Raw genomic sequence first — 18258 nt, 5'->3', positions numbered from 1 at the left:
TTGAGGTTTTCTCTTCCACTCCATGGTTTCAATTCATACCTATATGTCAATGCCTACCAAAGACCTTTATAGATTAAATGTCTTCCCAGAATTCCAGACTCATATTTCCCCATAAATCTCATTTGGATATTCCACAAACACCTTAAATTTAGCATACCTCAAATTAAAATCTATCATCAAATCTCTATTACCTTCATCGCTCATGCCTTCCTTCACAAGTCTGCTGCTCTGCCTGCTTTGTCTATTTCAGTTAGTGGTTTTACTATTCATCCAGCCACTCGGGCTAGAAATTATAAAGTCAGGTTTGATTTTACATTCTCAGCACTCTTCCCCACCAATTATGCTTCCAGTCAGTCTAAATATTTTGACACTGCTACTTCTGAAAAACATCTTTCTATTCCTATTGATATTTTATTTCTTCCAACTAAACTGAAACAATAATTTCCTAAAAATTACTACATTATTCCTGTATAGCATTACTACAGAAAAAAGTAATACATTTCCAAATTATAAATGCTCCATATTTAGAATATTTTGATGATTCCTCCTCACCTATAAGACAAGTCCAAAGTCTAGACATCTTCAGGTACTGCATTAAAATGGTTCATAATCTGGCTCTGTGTGCATTTCCAGTTTTATCTACTGTAATTCTCTACCTTATGTTTTTTAATGAAGGTTTTTATTTTGAGATACCTGCAGGTTCACATGCAGCTATAAGAAACAGTACAAAGAGATCACCTCTACTCTTTGTCCAGTTTTCCACAATGGTAGTATCTTTCAAAAAAAATATCACAACTAAGATATTGAGAGTGATAGACTCGAGATACAGAATATTTCCACTGACACAAGCATCTCTCATGTTGCCTTTTTACAGCCCAGCATTGTCCCTCCTATTCCCATTACCTCCTTAACCCTTGCAACCACTGTTCTGTTATCCACTCCTGTAATGCTGTCATTTCAAAAATGTTGTATAAATGGAATCATACAATATGTAACCTTTTGGAATTTACTTTTTGCACTCAGCATAATTCTTGGGAGATTCATCTATGTTGTTGCATGTATAAAGTGCTCCCTTTTATTGATGAGTAGGATTCCATGGTAGGGATGTACTACAGTTGATTTAACATTCACCCATTGAAAGGCATCCAGATTATTTTAAATTTTTGGCTACTGCAAATAAAGTTGCTATAAACATTCATGTACAGGTTCTTGTGTGAACACGAGTCTTCATCTCTCTAAGATAAATGCCTAGGAGCACGGTGGCAGGGTTGTATGTTAGTTGTATGCGTAATTTATTTAAGAAACTGCCAACATAACTTCCAGAGTGGCTCTACCATTTTATATTCCCACTAACAATGGATGAGTGATCCAGTTCCTCTGCAATATCACCATAATTTGGTGTTGTCACTGTTTTCTACTTTAGTCATTTGGATAGGTGTATAGTAACATACCATTGCATTTTTAATTTTAGTTTCCCTAATGGCTAACGATGTTGAACATCTTTTCTTTTGCTTACTTGACATTTATATACCTTCTTCAGTGAAGTCTCTCCTTATGTCACTTGCCCATGTAGTAATTGGATTTTTTTCCTTTTTTTACTGTTGCATTTCGAGACTTTTAAAATATTTTCTAGATACCAGTTCTTTGTCACATATAAGGATTGTAAATATTTTCTCCCAGTCTGTAATTTGCCTTTTCATATTCTTAATGGGGTCTTTCATAGAACAAAAGTTTTTAATCTTGGTGAAGTCAATTCATCATTTTTCTCCTTTTATGGATCTTGGCCTTTAGTTTTAAGTTTAGCCCTAGATCCTGAAGATTTTCTCCTATAATATTTTTTTCTAAAATTTTATGATTTTACATTTTACATTTAAGTCTGTGTTCCATTTTGAGTTAATTTTTGTCTAGGGTTTGGGACTTAGATTGAAATTTATTTTTCTGTCTATTGATGCCCAATTGCTTCAGCATCATTTATTGAAAAGGCTATTTTTCCTCCTTCGAATTGACTTTGACCTTTGTCAATAGTCAGTCGGGTATATTTGTATGAGTCTAATTCTAGATTTTCTATTCTGTTCCACTGATTTTTGTATCTATCTCTTCTCCAGTACAACACAGTTTTGATTACTGTAGCTATATAATACGTCTTGAAAATAGAAGATTTATTCCTCCCACTTTATTCTTCCTTTTTGAAATTATTTTAACTATTGTAGTTCCTTTTATTTTTCATATAAATTTTAGAATATTATTGTCTATATTTTGATATGTGTTCTCCAGAAAAACTGACCAACTGTGTGTGTGTGTGTGTTGTAGGGGACTGGTTCATGAGATTGTAGAGACAAGAAGTCACAAGATCTGCAGTTAGCAAGCTGAAAACCCAGAAAAGCTGATGGTGCAAGGTCCAGTCAAAGTTCAAGTCCAAAGGCAGGAGAAAACCAGTGTTCCAGCTCACAGACAGGCAAAGAAAGAAAGAGAGAGAATGTGTATTATTTCTTACCAGCCTCCTTGTTCTATTCAGGCCTTCAATGGATTTGATGAAGTCCACCCACATTGGAAGAACAATCTCCTTTACTCAGTCTCCTAATCCAATCTTAATCTCATCCAGAAACACCATCAGAAACACACCCAGAATAATGTTTGACCAAGTATCTGGGCACTCCATGGTCAGTCAAGTTGACACATAAAATTAGTTATTACAAAAGGAATTGGTTGAACCTATATGTCAGTTTGGGGAGAGTTGCCGTCTTTATTATTATCTTTCAATCTATAAACATAGTATATCTCTATTCATTTCTTTAGAACTTCTTTGATTTCTTTCATCACCTTGTGTAGTTTTCAACATACAAATCTCATACATGTTTTGTTAAATTTAAGCCTATTTCATTTTTCTGCAATTTTAAATGATACTTTATTTTTAATGACTGTGTCCATGAGCTCATTACTCGTATAAAAAAATAATTGATTTTTGTATGTTTATCTTATATCCAGTGATCCTGCTGTACTTGCTTATTAGCTCAAGAAGGATTTCTTTTTGGCAGATTCTTTGGGATTTTTTTAAGACAATCATATCATCTCCAAATAAGGATAATTTTCTTCATTTCTGATCTTGTATGCCCTTTATTTCCTTTTGGCTTGCTGTACTATCTAGAACTTCCAGTAAAATACTGAATAAGATTAGTGAGAACAGAAATACATGGTTTGTTCTTCAATAAAAAGAAAGAAAGAAATATGTGGCTTATTCTTGATATTAGGGTGAAAATATTAATGGTCTTTAACCATTAAGTATAATGTTTGCTGTAGGGTTTTTTTTTCTTTTTTCTTTGTAGATATTCTTTATAAACTGAGGAAGTTCCCTTCTATTTCTCTTTTACTGAGGGTTTCATCAAGAATTGATTTTGAATTTTGCCACTTTTTTTCATCAATTGATGTGAACATGTGATTTTTTTTCCTCTTTTTCCTTTTAATACATTGGGTTATATCTCTGTTATCTTGTGTTAACATCCACTGATTTCCTTTTTTCATTCAGTCTGAGATCTTCCTGGTTCTTGGTATGACGAATGATGTTCAACTGAAATGAAGACATGTTCATATTATGTTTGGAGATTCTGGATAATATTTAAATGTTCAGCTGGCTTTATCTAAAAATGCTCCAGCAGAAGGAGGGGTGACACTGCCTTGTTACAACCAGACGTGTGGAAGTTCAGATTCTTCTCTCAGCCTCTGACACTTTGGGAGTAGAAATATTCATTATTGCTGGGTGGAAGTTGGAGTTTGGGCTCCCTATGTGGTCTCAGTGGGGTAGCCTCATTTCCACTAGTGATGATGAAAGTTCTGACTCTGTACGAGACCTCCTCTGATATCAGCCTAGTAGGGAAGGAGAAGAGTTACTCATTACTGCTGGGTCACAGTGGAAATTCAGGCACCCTCATTGGTCTCTTTAAGACCAGCCCAGTAGTGGTGTTGGAGATCTTTATTACAGACTTTAGAGGGTAGAAATCTAAGTTGCCCACTTGGTCTTTGCCAGCATGGGTGGGAGTGTGGCCATATTTTTTTCTGTAGTGTTTGGCTGGAGTAGGACAGTTATTGTCTAAGAGATTTATCTTTTTGGTCAGAACTTTTGGCTGAAAAAGCAGTCGTAGTTGGGGTTCTCATGGCTATTTCTGGATTGCTGGCTTCCTCAGCTCTAAATCAGAGACATATGAGGCAAAAAAAAAACTCAAGGAACTTTCCAGTATAACATTTTTTGGGTCCTAATGTTCCTAGCCAGTCTTCCTTCTTCTCTACACCTTTCAATGTTTCCTTAAGTATGATTTATATATAATATCCAGGGGGTTTAGTTGTACTTAGTGGAAAGAATGCCCTTTTATATGTTTTATCCTTTAGCCATACAAAGCAATTTAAAATTCCCCAAACACTGTAGATTCTTTTATACATCTTTCCTTTCATCTAGTTCCAGGAACATTAATCAACTTGCTTCTTCCAGTTAACCCCATTTTACAGATTATGAAAACAAGATTCAAAGAAATTAGGTGAACTGTGCAATTAGTAATAGGCAAACTATAAACTTGAACACAAAACTGGATGACTACAAACTGATTTCCCCTTACAACATGTTGCCTCATACCCCATGTTTTAATAGAGACCCTTTGTCACATAGCATGCTTTGCATAAGCCTTAGAGGTATACAGGTACAATTGAAACCTCCCTATCTGAGAGCTTTGAGGCTTTAAGTAAGTCATCAGTCACTTAACTTTTCGGAGTCTCCGTATCCTCCTCTGTAAAATAATAATAGAGATAATGATACCTATTTTGCAGGTTTGTTTTGTAAGTAGTAATAATAAACATAAATCACTTATTATAACTCCTGTCCCAGTGTACTTTATTCAACACAGGCTGGATATGTTACCATTGCCACATCTATAAAGTATAAAGAATAAAATGCGTATAACAGAAAAGCTTAAAAAAATGGGAGACTTAAACACTGAATATGAGCTTGAGCCAACTCCAGACACTGAAAATTATTCCTAGTTTCAACATATTCAGCAGAGAGCATGAGCCTGGGCAGATTATTTATATGTCTATTACTGAGGCATTATGGTTATTTATGTGTTTGCCTCCCTCATTATGTTACATACTTTTCAGAGACGGGGACATTCCTTGACTACCTGTGAATCTCTCTCAGGGTCTTACAGATGAAGGGTGTTTAATTAATAATTATCATATTAAATTGAATTGATATTTTGACCGTCTACTCTTCATCTTCACACTTTATAAAATTATGACTTGACACTACACTGACTAGGATATTAATACACTTGGGTTCAAGAGCTAGTGTTGAAAAGATATACTGTACCCCACACAGAAGTTCCTGATTAAAGCTCTGAGTACAGGTTAACTAATAGTTAACTTAATGTAAATGAGGAGAAAGAATGAGTTTTAAGCTACGTCCTCTTTTAAAATCAGTTGCGTTAATAAATTGACTAATTAGTGATTAAAAGCAAAGTGGGAACCTGCGGTATAGCACACGGAGCTCAGCTCAGTGCTCTGTGATGACCTAGATGGGTGGGATGGGGGCGTGGGAGGGAGGTCCAAGAGGGAGGGGATATATGCATACATATAGCTGATTCACTTTGCTGTACAACAGAAACTAACGCAACATTGTAAAGCAACTATACTCCAATAAAAAAAGTAAATGATTAAGCAATTAAGTATTATAAAACATTTTAAAATAGTTATAAATTATTTGTCTTTAGAATTTCCTCTTCATGACAATGTAGATAAGCTACTTAAGTCAGAGTTTATGAAACACTTATGCTGTATTCAATATAGGATTCTCTAACTCAAGCTTAATATTTTAATAAAATATAATGACAACATCAAAGATACTAACTATCGTCCTATTCAGAGAAAATGAGTCATAGGTCAGTAGGTAGAAGATTTGGGAGTTGAATCAAGGTAACCACTCCATTCTCTAACTGGTCATGGTACAACTTATGAAAATTCATACTTCTAATGAAACCGACAAAACAAATCACAAGACAAAGTCCAATAAATATGTGCAAGACACATGGAGGTAATTATTCAATGGTCTTATTAAATCATATGCATAAGTACTAATGAAATGCTTAAGTGAATGAATTGACTGAAGATGAATAGGGTTGATCAGGAAAAGCTTCACAAAGAAGGTGAGATCTAAGTAGTGCTTAAAGGCAGGCAAGGTAGAGAAATAGCTACCAAATGTGTAGAGAGATAGCTACTAAAGATTGAAAAATAAACACGCATGGAAGTGAAAAAAGAGAGTTGTTAAAACCCTGGCTGGAACTGAGAGTTTCATTAGGGTTTTTTTTTGTTTTTTTTTTAATAAGTACAATTAGAGTCTATATCTATTGGGGGATGGTATTTAGTCCTTGACCTTGAAATGCATTTCAAGTAGGTTAAACATAGTCTCCATAATCATCATTACCCTCCAAGAACTTCCAAGAATATGGAACAAATGATACCAAAATCAAGCTATATGTATTATAGATGATATTTTAATATATAAAAGTTCTTGAGAAAGAACCATAAATAAAATACAAGTATCAACTAAACATGACCAGTAAAGTTTAATTAAATCTCTTTTCATAAAAGAGAAATTATTTTTATAAGGAATGGTGTTTACTAAAAGTTAGTGCTTAAATAAAAATAAATAACTTCAAATACAATTTATTCAGGCATCATATGGGGTAGGAATGGGGAGAAGCCAAATACATATTTTCCTCAAAATCAAAAAAATGCCCAGGACTGAATAGATATCAGAAGGAGATTCTATAAACATAGCAGCAGCAGTAAGAGCAGATGCTGCTAGAGCATCAGATATAAACACAGATTTTTTCTTTTTTTTTTCTACTCATGTCACAAAAAATAATAGTCATGTAAATATGTAACTTGCCGATATACTTACTTTAAACTGGAATTTGTTTAATTGTATATAAATCAAGTTTTTTACTCTGCCAGCACAAACGGTAAAGTTTTTATTACTCCTCCTTGGCAATGAACTGGTGATGTATAAGAAAGCATGCCAATCGAACACTGTTAGTATTTTTTCTTTTTCTTTTCAAGTTGTCATTTTGTTAGCAGTCTTGATTTAATGAGGAAGAGTATCACTGATACTACAAGCCTTAATCAGTATGTAAGTAAAAATAAATGTTTTAACATGTTAATTTTTATGCCATTACCCAGAATGCTTTTTCAGCTCTCAACTACTTCTTGTTATGGTTAGCATCTATGTTATTGCTAAGTAACAGAGTGTCTTTTAGTTTGTAAAGAGCACTTTAGAAATTAAGAAATCAGAGGCACAAAGAACATTTTGAGGATCTGGACATGTTTTTACATAAAAAAGCTTACCTCCTCTAAGGTACAGAGGGAAGAAATATGATCATGATTAAAAGAGAATTTTGCTTTCTTCAATAGTACTGAAAGTTATACAGTTCAAGAAAAGTTATGTGGAGTGTGATGTTAAAACTAGAAGGAAAATATTTTACTTGAAATAAAGATTGAGAATGTCTTCTATGAAATTCTCTCATCATATCTTACACAATATAATAGCCTTTAATTTAGTTAAGTTCCTCAAAGCATAGTGTGTTTACATATTCTTCCAGATTCACAGTTCAAGCAGAACTCTATAACTTTTAAGGATACAGACCTCATCTATTGTTTACTCTCATTCCTTCAGTTTTTTTTTTATACTGAAGTATAGTTGATTTACAATGTTGTGTTAATTTCTGCTGTACAGCAAAGTCACTCAGTTATACATATATATATATTCTTTTTTATACTCTTTTCCATTATAGTTTATCCCAGGACATTGACTATAGTTCCCTGTGCTATACAGTAGGAGCTTCAGTTTTTATATAGCTTTTGTACTTCAGTCTACAAAGGCTTTGTGTTGTCATAAAAAACCCAAACAAAAAACACTGACTTTCTTACATTTATTTTTTTCTTTCCACAAATATTTAAGAGCCAACAAAGAAAGTACGTAAGTATACAGTTTGTTTTTTATCTTCAAGAAATTTAAAAACTGAACAGGATAGCAACACATATAAATTATTATTTGAATGAATATGTTTTCAATGGGAAGGAAGCAGTGAAACGCCATGCCTAATATGTTTTGTTTGTTTGGTTAGTTGGATTGGTAGTTTGGTTGTAGGAGAAGGAAAATCAGTTGCTGAAGGAACTTAAATGGAAAGAAGACTCAGTGGGGGAATCCTTATACTATGGCTGTCCATTTTCAGGGGTGGGGTGGGGTAGGGGGGCGGTGAGAGAGGAAGTGGATCATCAGCTCAATTTTGTTCAGAGTCTAAAAGCAGAAACCATAAAATCCCTGGGAGAGGAAGAAGCAGAAAAAAACTAGGGATTGGGAAAACTCTAAAGTCTAATATCTGTACAGGTTAGAAGGGAGGATTGTCCATGCAGGTGCTGAACAAAAATAAGGGAATGAGTCCAGAAATACATGCTAGAATAGCCTCAACCAAATTAGACAGCTAAAGGATTTTCCCTGGAAATCACAACAGGAAACAGGAAATTTCTCTGGTTGTTCTTCCCAGTCGCTCAAAAAAGGATGCTAGTGGGATTAGGAGCCCTGATTTATGGAGACAGGCCAGAGCACTCAGCTCCTGAGCTGTAGGGGAAAGAAACTATACATGTCTTGTAAGTACTGCAGAGGTTTGAAAAAGGGGCTTTCATGTGGGTGAGAGCATTCAACCCAAGACTCACATGGGAGAAGGGATTTAAAATTTGTTCTTGATATAGAAGATTTAAATGGACAGAGTGACAGTTTATATCCTAGCAAAAGTGCCCCTCCAACTTTAAATGCTCCATAGTCACCAAACTTCCTGAGGGAATTACAACGACAAGTCTCCTCAGATCTTTTCTCTCTATGACCCTTTTAGGTACGTTAACCTTTACAGAAAATGGTAATGGAGGTGATTCTCAAAATTTCTTCCATATATGTCCCTTAACTGTAACCAGTATAACTTTTTAAGCAGTTTGTTTTCTAATATAACAACCACAAGAGACTCCAATACCATTCCTTTCTTTTTTTTTTAAATTATTTATTTATTTATTTATTTTTGGCTGTGTTGGGTCTCCGTTTCTGTGCGAGGGCTTTCTCCAGTTGCGGCGAGCTGGGGTCACTCTTCATCGCGGTGCACGGGCCTCTCACTATCGCGCGCGGCCTCTCTTGTTGCGGAGCACAGGCTCCAGACGGCGCAGGCTCAGTAGTTGTGGCTCACGGGCCTAGTTGCCCCGCGGCATGTGGGATCTTCCCAGACCAGGGCTCGAACCCGTGTCCCCTGCATTGGCAGGCAGATTCTCAACCACTGCGCCACCAAGGAAGCCCCCATTCCTTTCATTGTGTTTTGATAATGTGATCTCAGTTCTTGAATGTGATATGCTGAAAATCTACCTCTTACATCACAGGATCCTGGTTTTATCCCAGAGATACATCAAAATAACTACTTACTTCCATAATGAAAAAATATGTCATAAATTTAGCTAAACTTTTGAATTACATTGAGATTTTTCGTGTACTCACTGATAAAATTGGAAGAACAAGAACATTTAACAAGAACATTTAATTGATATATAAACATAATGTTGAATTTGCATGCAGTCGAAACTTGTTAAATTTAGCAAAAGTCCCCAAAACTGCCTTGTTAAGATAGGATACAGAGAAAGAATAAGCATCTTACAATCCTGGACTAGAATATTTACAAAAAAATTACTCAAATCTTTCTGTAACAAAGTTAGCAATGCTAAACTCAAGCCAAGAGGTAGAAAATGTAACTATTGACTATTGACAGTGAATTTTTTTTGTTAAATGTGATTTTTAAAAATTTATTTATTTTTTATTTATTTACATTTTGGCTACGTTGGGTCTTTGTTGCTGCATGCGGGCTTTCTCTAGTTGCGGTGTGCGGGGGCTACTCTTTGTTGCGGTGCGCGGGCTTCTCATTGCGGTGGCTTTTCTTGTTGCAGAGCACGGGCTCTAGGTGCGCAAGCTTCAGTAGTTGTGGCACGCAGGCTCAGAAGTTGTGGCGCATGGGCTTAATTGCTCTGCGGCATGTGGGACCTTCCCAGACCAGGGCTCAAACCCATGTCCCCTGCATTGGCAGGCAGATTCTTAACCACAGTGCCACCAGGGAAGTCCTTAAATGTGATTTTTTAAACTAATTAATCATATTTAATCTTCAATGTAGTCAATGAAAATTGCCTTTTCATAATCAGAATATATATCAATCAGAACATTTTGTAGATCTTAAAGGAAATTTGGAATATTTGCAAAAAGCACATTGTAATAAAATGTGTAATAAAATGAAATAAATGATACGAAACAAATCCACAAATTAGCACAAAGCAATTTTTAAGTGCTCTTCTTAAAATACATATTTTAAAATATCATTGGGCTTCCCTGGTGGCGCAGTGGTTAAGAATCCACCTGCCAATGCAGGGGACACAGGTTCGATCCCTGGTCTGGGAAGACCCCACATGCCGCTGAGCAACTAAGCCCGTGTGCTGCAACTACTGAGCCTGCACTCTACAGCCCATGAGCCACAACTACTGAGCCCATGTGCCACAGCTACTGAAGCCCTTGCACCTAGAGCCCATGCTCTGCAACAAGAGAAGCCACCTCAATGAGAGGCCTGTGCACCACAATGAAGAGTAGCCCCCACTCGCCACAACTAAAAAGAAAGCCCACGCTCAGCAACGAAGACCCAATGCAGCCAAAAATAAATTAATTAAAAAATATATATATCATTAAACAAATATAGCAAATGCATCTGTACAACTATCATTCATTTACAATATGTCAAGAACTGATCTGTGATATAAGGTGCTATTATAGTAGCTCAGAGTAATACCTAACATTTATTACATTGTTATTGTGCCATTAAAATGCCCCTGGTTAAGCATTTTACGTGTGTTATTTCATTTCATCTTCACAGCAATCCCACAAGCTAGGTACAAAACCCATTTTAAAGTAATTAAATTAAGGTTTTCAGAGATTAAGAAATTGTTTAAAAATACTTAGCTGTAAAGTGTCAGAGCCTTGATTGAAATTTAGTTCTCTCTGAACGTAAATCTCATTTTCCTTAACACTAAGTATAAACAGACCTTAACTTCACTAGTTTAAGTTAAATGTCAATGAAGAAGAAATACTCTAAAAATTTTGCCAATAAATTTTAAACAATAATATATAAATATCATATTTATGTGTGTAATTTTTAATATTATATATAATATATACACCATTTAATTTTTCTCTAGCTTATTTGGCATTAATCTAATTGTCTTGAGTAAATTTCCACTTACCTTTCAGTTATTTGTCTCCCAAATTCCAAATATAATTTTTACAGCTTTTAAGAAATAATAATTTTCATCATAATGAAACTTTTAAAACTCTGAAATCTGGATTTATATGCAATGCTGTAGATATGTCTCATCTTGTCCAAATAATATATGTTCAATGATAATATAATAAAAGCAACCTATTTTAATCATATCAACATATTAAGTTCATCTGTATAACTCTGATGTCCACAAATGTTTAAATTCTCTAAAAGATAAATTGTCTTATTTCTTCTGTACTTATAACAAAATATTTCCACTACAATTTCTTACACTGTAAATTTTTATCTTAGAAATGTATAAAATATAGTGAAGATCATGGAAATGGTCGGCCTTCTTAATGAAAGGCAGGTTCCTCAACCATAAAATGGATATCACCTCCCTCTTTCATAAGTCAGTTAATTTACTTGGGTTCTTATTTCTTTGCTTACATTTCTTTCTTTTAGGGTGCTACAGTGATAATTAAACTCATATCTATTAATTGCTCACTTTGTAACATATACACATATGTGAGAATGATAAATGTTGAAATCTAAAGATATTGTTTTTAGACTTTGTTAATACAAGCTTTGTTTGGGCTACAGTCACCCAAGAAATACTATGGAAATAAGCAAATTTATTCTTCTAACCTGAGACTGGTAAGACACTCGCAGTGTAAGACCACTAAATACCTTATGATGGGAAAAAACCCCACAAAAACACATAAAGCATTATTTTTCTTATTGGAGGGCTTCTAATACAAGATAACTGTAACCCTAATATGACATTAAGAACATTAAGAAAATTAAAAGCAAGGCATTAGGAAATTAGAGATTACTCGAATGCAACTTTTTAAACCCAGTGGGTTATTGTGAAATCATGTTTAACTTGACATCAGTCAGCCACACTATTTCCATCCACCTGACTCTACCTTTCCCTCAACTCTTTTTTTTTTTAAATAAATTAATTAATTTTATTTATTTATATTGGCTGTGTTGGGTCTTCGTTGCTGTGCGTGGGCTTTCTCTGGTTGCGGCGAGCGGGGGCTACTCTTCGTTGCTGTGCGCGGGCTTCTCATTGTGGTGGCTTCTCTTGTTGCAGAGCACGGGCTCTAGCCACGCGGGCTTCAGTAGGTGTGGCTCGCGGGCTCTAGAGCGCAGGCTCAGAAGTTGTGGTGCGCGGGCTTAGTTGCTCCACGGCATGTGGGATCTTCCCCGACCAGGGCTCGAACCCGTGTCCCTTGCATTGGCAGGAGGATTCTTAACTACCGCACCACGAGGGAAGCCCATACCTTTCCCTCAACTCTTAATTCTCCATGATTAAGGGCTCTGCTCTCCCTTTAGCATTTCACCATAAGCAGTCAACATTTTAGAAAGCATATAGCATAAACTCAGAAAAAACATAATTCTGGATATAAGAGTGAAAAGAGGAGTTAGAAAACACCTTAAAAAAACTGACATTGGCTCCTTATTCTATAATTTGTATTTGCAATCAATATATCAGCTCAAATTATAATTGGAACAATGTACTTTCTTCCTTTCCCTTCTCTTTAGACCGGGGAAGAGAAGAGCCTTATACTAAGAATCTGAGTACTTGCAAATGGAAATAAGAAACTTTAGTCAGTACTGTACTTCCAGTACAGTCAAGGAAGTGGTATTTAAGAGCATATAGATCAGCATGGGCCCAAATCTTATCTTTTGTCGGCCTAAGAAGCACAGTTTGAAAGTGGGATGATGTTCTGACTAGTAAGGAAGTACTAATGCCACGGAAGCCAGGTAGCCTCAGAAGCTAAGGGGCAATTAGAAGTATAGTCCTCTTGTTCGTAGAAAGTTTAGATGGTACCTGGAAGGTAGGGGGTGGGATGTGTGTGTGCGTATCTTAAGGTATGAACTAAAGAAATAGAAAATTACAAACGCATGCCTGTACTCTGATGAAATAACCAAGCAAGAGCATGTACCTGGAAGTGTCTAGCCCACTGATGAGCGCTCTGTGGGCTACCTACAGAATTTTGTACTGAAGCCCCAGATATGGATTATTGGTTGGACATGGCAGAGTTAGTGAAATGCCCTTCTGGGGAAGTGAGGATGAACTTGAGTCCCGTATTAACCACCGCTATTAGATTTTCTCAAAAGTTGGATGGAAGAAGACATTTTCATAGATAGCTAACATCTTAAAATTAAATTAAATTTAATTTAATTTAAAATTTAAATTTAGAAACTGAGGATATATAAGTAAGAATTCATCTGGAGGAACACTAAGGGAAAGATTCATCACATTTGGTATTTTTCCTTTGTATTATGTGAAAAATCTTATTTAGAATGTAGTTCTAAATTTTAGGCCCTATATTCATTAATTACCCTAACATCTATTTAAGTGTGATATCCTGTTTAGAATTGAGTAGATATGTTGAAAAGAACAAAAAGATGAAGAAATTGAGAGAATCATGGCATATTGACCCCTTCACTGCTCTCTGCTCAACAGAAACATCTTCCAATACCATGTCCAATACCTTCAGGTCCTAAACATCACCAAAGTCGGTGTCAATCACATTGGAGCCAGGGAGACCTGGGAAAACCCATGACATTAACACAAGCACAGCCCAGGAAGACCATAAAACATCTCCTCTTACAAAATATACTATAGGGCATGAAGGGGCCTATGAAAACTACTTAACTTTCCTGAACTTATTTTTGACATCTGTCAGGGGGAATAAAATGGGTGTTCTGCCTTGTTCTTAGGTTTATAAATAATGTGAAGTAATATTTGAGGAAAAGTTCTGTAAGTTAAAAATAACCCTTATAAATATAAGGCATAATTATGAAAAATCAATGCAAAACTAGTGACAGAATTCTTTATTCACAGACCTAACGTAAAACTCTTTAATGTTAAATAATTTACTGCTGGAATTATAGTGCCACCTAAAGACCCCATACCAGAATTATAGAACGGTAATAATCATGTTTTTGGGGTGCTGTCTATATTGTGTCAAGGTATATGGATATTTTGTTGGCAATATTCCATTACAGAGTGCTCTTTGTGATGGTCCAGAATTCAATTCAGTTTAGAATGTAAATCTTTCATCAAAGAGTTCAAAAAATTTTTAGGCCTAAAAGCAAATGTGACCAGGAAACAGAATAGACATAGCATTTATATAATAACTTTACATTATATTGCTCTCTAAATGTAACAAGAATGACATTTCCAGGAAGCTTAGATAATTGGATCCTTATTAATTGAATCCACATATTCTATACTAAGAAAAACCTGCAATAATATATCTATATACGTGCACACAATAAAGAAATAGAGGAGACCAATTTAATGCATTGTTAAGAAATGGCTTTGTGTCTTTATAGTGACCAAGGACCAACACGGTTCCTTTCCTCAAAGAGTAGGAGTGATAAAATGAAAAACTAATAAAATCAGTTTTACTGTAAACATAGGTGGTATAAGATAACAAATGAAACACATATGTTATGGCTAAAGACAGAAAACCAACTAGAAAAATACAATTAGCAAAGTCATTCCTTGTAATTCTGCTTAATTCCTTAAGTAAGGGTTCCTACCTTTGTTAGGCCCTTCGGTGATATATTTTTATTTGTGGTCCCACATGCCTTCCATCACTTTAACCTATAAAAGCAGAAATGACATATATGTTATTAGGCTAAAGGTTATAGGTAAGTAGAGGTCCTTATCAAAAATTATAATTAACACTTAATCCAAGAAAAAATAAGTGCCTATCCTTCCCTAGAAAGGAGTCTCCCTGGCACATACATTAGTCTATGTAAGCTTATGAGAAACAGAAGTTCTATGTAAAGTTAGGATTTGGGGGCAAAATCCTTATTCAATAATCAGTGTGAACTGTACTTTTCCTTTGTACATGATTATCTTTTTCCAGAATGACAAGGGGTTGTCTATAGAGGCAACTAATAAGAAAAGCTGATGTTCAGGGACTCAGATATCATCTATCTCGCTAATTCTCTCTACATCAGGCACACGACAAACTCATGTAATAGGCTTGCAGGAAATATTTGTTTAATAAATAAATAAATTGTAGGACCTACAAATTGATTATGTCTCTGGGATAATGTCTTGAATAACATTTGAGCAATTCTGGAACCAAGTGCATTTAAGAAGTGTCTGGTTTCACTTTTATCTCTCATAAAAATGTTATTCAGTTCACAAGTTATCTTCTATATGAAAATATATATCTACCAAAAGAAGTAATGAAAGGTCTCTGTTCCTTGTTCTATACTTTTATAATCATGAGGAAAGTGATGAGAGTAAAATATATATCTTAATTTTATAGGATTGTGATATAGATTACTTAACTATAATTTAAAAGCTTACTTAGCTTTTGTTAATGCTTAAAGTTGAATAAAACAGCTATTTAGGCATTTCTCCTAAATCAAGAAACTAACCAACAATTATAAAATATAAAACAAAACATGTGATAATGAATATTTTCAGTAAGATAAGAGGATGTACTTTTTGTCACATAAGCTGAATCTAGGAAAGGACTATGACCTTTGTTCTTAATAAAACAAGGGAGCACAACATATTCATTATGAACTAAATAATTTCAAAATACCTATATTAATCAGTGGTCTCTAGAGAAACAGAACCAGTAGGAGATGACAGAAAGATAATAGATGATAGGTATATATAGATAGATATAAACATATAGAAATAGACTTCTTATGAGAGATTGACTCAAGAATTATGGAGGCTGCAAAGCCCCATGATCTGCTGTCTACAATCTGAAGGCCCTGAAAGCCAGTGGTGGAGTTCCAGTCCAAACCTGGAGGCCTGAGAACCAGGGGAACCAATGATATAAGTTCCAATCTGAGTCTGAAGACCCAAAAATCAGGAGGGCCAATATCCAAGTGCAGGAGAAGATGAATGTCCCAGCTCAAGCAGAGAGCAAATTCGGCCTTCCTCCACCTTTTCATTCTATTCAGACCTCCAATGGATTGGATGATACCCACCTGTACTGGTGAGCACAATCTTCTTTACTGTCTACTGATCCAAATGCTAATCTATTCCAGAAACACCCTCACAGACACATGCAGAAATAATGTTTTACCAGCTATCTGGGCATCCCTTAGCCAAGTCAAGGCAACATATAAAATTAACCATCACAATACTTTAGAATAAACATTCAATATTCTTTGAGCAAAGGTCAGTGTTCAAGGTTTGACTTGAGATGGTGCCTTATAAATGCACAGATGATAAAATATAATAGATGTCATACTTGAAGTTATTCTTACATTAGAATATTCTAGAATACTTTATAAAGCTAAAAGATTATCAAATAGTTAATATAGTTGATTCCTGGCTTACAAAATTAAATGCAATTAAAGATGCAGTCATATGTTATAAAACATTATAAAATATCAAGTTTAAAAATTCTTAGTAATAATATAAAAATACATTGTATTTCAACATTACTGAAATGTGAGCAACATGGTAGGCTATTATGAAAATTATTGTGAGCCAAAGAAATGTGAATAGAACTAGACAAAAATAGAAGAACATCATCAAAGGCAAAGTAAATTATAACTAAAAAATGAAGTGCAAATTAGGAGCTGGCAATCTAAGGTCCATGTGCCAAACATGACTTCTGGGGGGACTTTCAAACACGTGTATTGTCAACTGTGTTTCTGTCTGCCTTGTTTCAAAGAACCTGCAAAATATCCATTATCTGTTCTTAGCTTTCTGCTCTGAAGAGTGGGTGTGGTCATTATCAACACTCCAACTGACTCATACTCTGACAAAATGACAGACAAATTGGCACAAAGCTTCTAAAAAGTTACAACTTCTCCAAATTAACCTACTGTGGCCTAATTGACTCATTTTTTTAAAAAAATTCAACAACAGCAATAACGAAGAATGAAAATCTAATGAAGCACAGCTTGGAGATACTCTAATAAACATGTGGTAGAATACGTTTTTATAAAAAGAAAACTCTAGGAATTTTATAATCCTAAATTGATCAACAGAGGCCTTTTATCTGATAACACAATTTTCTCAGATTGTAAGGCAGCAGGAGTCTAAGGAAATGTTGAAACTATAAAATTAGAGTCCAACAGCCTTAATTTGTACTCAGTTTGAAAGTGTTTATAAATTTTTATTAAGATTCCTTCATTAGCCTTTAATACTCAACTTTCTACTTATTGTGGACATATTATTACAAGAGGTCCTAGCCTAGATGACAGCACAATCTAATTAGAATGTGTCACATTTGGTGTCACTTCTTCTACCTGAAGCTCGTCATGCCTCTGTGAACAGACACGGGCTTAACCCTGAGGAGAATTTGAAAATTCATCACAGGCGAGTCACAGAAGTCTGACCAAGTTTAGGGTGAAAAAATAATTATCAGATATAGCACTCTCAAATTCTTTGGCGTTAGAGATAACAAAATCTTGTTTAGCCAGAATGCCTGGGGAACAGGACAATCTGATTAAATTGATTTTCTACCTAAATTATGGTAAACTCATAAACTTTTTTTAATTCATTGTAAAAAAGAAAGGACAGTGCAGAGTTATTAATAAGAAACATGTTTGACATAATAGAGGAAGAGGTGGTAGTGACAGTTAAATATTTATGATTCTCAACCATTTGGAGGCGCACACACTCACACACACACACACACACACACACACTACATCTCTATAGATATGAACATAGAGATAGAGGAATAATGTACAATTACAAAGTGTTATTCCATATGATATTAGATATAAATAAATTGACTTAAGGAAATATATCAGTGCTTCCATAATCCAAAAAGCATCACATACTCAGGTAACAAGAAGGCAGGATGGTTGGCCACTGGAGGTGGTCTTAGATATGTATTTCAATACATGCTAAAACCTTTCTAAATGCAGTTAG

The 18258-nt window shown here is 34.9% G+C and overlaps 1 long non-coding RNA gene across 1 annotated transcript in view; it reads right to left on the bottom strand.

Moving 5' to 3' along the window:
- Positions 1-18258, bottom strand: part of LOC137764810 (uncharacterized) — a 496427-nt gene that overhangs the window by 154866 nt on the left and 323303 nt on the right. The window contains exon 3 of the long non-coding RNA XR_011074063.1: positions 14931-14994. This is a non-coding gene — a long non-coding RNA (uncharacterized lncRNA). The remainder of the gene's footprint in view (positions 1-14930; positions 14995-18258) is intronic.

This window comes from Eschrichtius robustus, chromosome 5, assembly GCF_028021215.1.
Source record: "Eschrichtius robustus isolate mEscRob2 chromosome 5, mEscRob2.pri, whole genome shotgun sequence".
Taxonomy (NCBI): Eukaryota; Metazoa; Chordata; class Mammalia; order Artiodactyla; family Eschrichtiidae; genus Eschrichtius; species Eschrichtius robustus.
This window is presented reverse-complemented; position numbering and strand designations above follow the sequence as displayed.